At 41.8% G+C, this 2,315-nt stretch overlaps 1 pseudogene; it reads right to left on the bottom strand.

The window, feature by feature from the left end:
• Window positions 1–1,546: 1,546 nt before the first annotated feature.
• Window positions 1,547–1,997, bottom strand: LOC122678234 (annotated as a pseudogene).
• Window positions 1,998–2,315: the final 318 nt, after the last annotated feature.

The raw sequence follows: 2,315 nt of genomic DNA, 5'->3' as shown, positions 1-2,315 counted from the left end.
AAATGACTACATTAATAAGATTTCTTACTTATAGAGAAAGGAGCTACAAATATGCAAAGGCAAAAACTCTGCTCTGATTTTGGACTGAAACTGGAGGTATTGTGAGCCCATGGTTTTCCATACAAGTAAATATAGATTTAAATATGTATACACACTTATACACATGTATACACATATCCATATATATACATTTTGTTTTTGTTCGGACGCCAAGTCGTGTCCGACTGTTTGCGACCCTGTGGACTGCCACCTGCCAGGCCTCCCTGTCCCTCACCATCTCCAGGAGATTGACCAAGTTCATGTCCATTGCATTGGTGATGCCATCCAACCACCTCATCTTCTGTCACCCTCTCCTTCTGCCTTCAATCTTTCCCAGCATCAGGGTCTTTTCCAATGAGTCGGCTCTTCGTATCAGGTGGCCAAAGTATTGGAGTTTCAGCTTCAGCATCAGTCCTTCCAATGAGTATTCAGGGTTGATTTCCTTTAGGACTGACTTGTTTGATCTCCTTGCTGTCCAAGGGACTCTCAAGAGTCTTCTTTAGCACCACAGTTTGAAAGCATCAATTCTTTGGTGCTCTAGTCTTGTTTACTGAAAGGGCTTGGGAAGAATAACACAATACCAGTAGCAACCAGAAAACTTTGTATCTAGATCTTGACTTCTAACTACCATTGTCTACTAAAAGGAAACAAGACTACTTAGAGAAGTGGTTGGCTCTGGACAGGTGCTGGGAATATGCAAGATGAGTTTGGACCATGTTGTTGAAGGAGAAAGGAAGTAAGCATTCAAAGGATGAAGAAACTTGTCAAAATGACACAGAAGGTAGATTCCAGGGGCTCCCACTGAACAAATCTGTGACTATTTGAGCATCAAAATAAATATCTAAAAAACAGATATTTAGCCAGTTTATCAAAACAAAAAACTGTAAGCCGTATTGATGTGGAGGATCTGTTTGACCCATCACAAAGCTCCGTCCCCTTGGCCATAGCCTTTTGTTTAGAGATAAGCACATGACTCATATAAGGTTAATAAGGTAGGTCATTAGTAGGGATTGATATGTGGCTACAGCAAAAATTTCATTTTCCTCTAGGATTTTTTATCTGGGGACAGGAAGTATAGGACACTGGTGGCCATCTTGCCTACCACATGGAAAGAACCAATTCTTTTTGAAGCGCAAAGCCAAGCAGTGATAAGTAGAATTGAGAGCTGGGATGAGAAACCGTGAAGACATTATTTGGTCCCCTGGATTCAGTAGGGCCAGAAGCTAGTTACTTCCCTAGATTTCCCTGCCCTGGTTATGTGGAGATGTTTTCTTTTTTTTGTATATTTGTTTCTCTCTCAATTTGTGAAAATGTCCTTAATTTGTTGATGTAGCAAGCAAACTTCAAGTCTGATTGCTATGCAAAAGAACAAAAGATAATCTGCTTTGCAATGAACTTTAAAGTTCAACTGCACACAGGCAACATGCTATATACGAAAAAATTGCTAACTGAACTACAGGTATTAAATACTGAAAAAGAGTTAGCCATTTGTTGTAATTTATTTTGTTTAACAGTCTAGGAAGTTCGCAGCCATCAGCAGTTCCAGTGGAATTTCAGGTGCAATTGGGAATTCAGGAATCTCCTTGGAGCTGTTAGTGTATTGAATCTCGTAGGTAAAATACATGCATACTTTTGATAGCACATGTGAAGGGAGCTCTCTAAAACTGACTTCATTCGTTTTGTTCTCAGCAAGCTGACCTGGGCCTCTCAACATGGTTTTTACTGGTCCTGGTGTTAGCACATGTTCTCTCTTTACAATAAATTCACAACCATCTGAAGATATCAGTTTGACATACATGGCATCAGGGCCCTCAAGCCACCATAGGTTTTCTCTTCTCCACCCATTATGTTCTTATGAAATTCTATTTGGCTTCCACAGGAACTTTAGTAGTCTCTCATCAGCTCCACAGCAATCCCAGCCACTGCACTGGGTCCCTGCACACCGCCACAGCCCCTACTCCAGGGATGCCCTGCACCCCCACCCTGGCACCCCCCACCCCCCATCCCCCCCCCCCCCCCCCACCTAGGTTCCGGGGTAGCAGCTGTTTCTTTTATTCTTAAGATAGTTTGGTTTGGATTTCTATCACTTGTACCCCAAGTGTTCTGCTGTAGAGAGATATACACTTAAAATGATAATTTCAGTAAAATAAATAATTAGATATTGATCAGAGGAAGTGTTATTTAGCCCAACCTAGACCTTTAGAGTGGGCTTCCCATGTGGCACTAGTCATAAAGAACCTGCCTGCCGATGCAGGAGACTTAAGAGATGGGGGTTT

This window comes from Cervus elaphus, chromosome 3, assembly GCF_910594005.1.
Source record: "Cervus elaphus chromosome 3, mCerEla1.1, whole genome shotgun sequence".
Classification (NCBI taxonomy): Eukaryota; Metazoa; Chordata; class Mammalia; order Artiodactyla; family Cervidae; genus Cervus; species Cervus elaphus.
The sequence above is the reverse complement of the archived record's forward strand: the minus strand, read 5'-3'. Positions and strand labels throughout refer to the sequence as shown.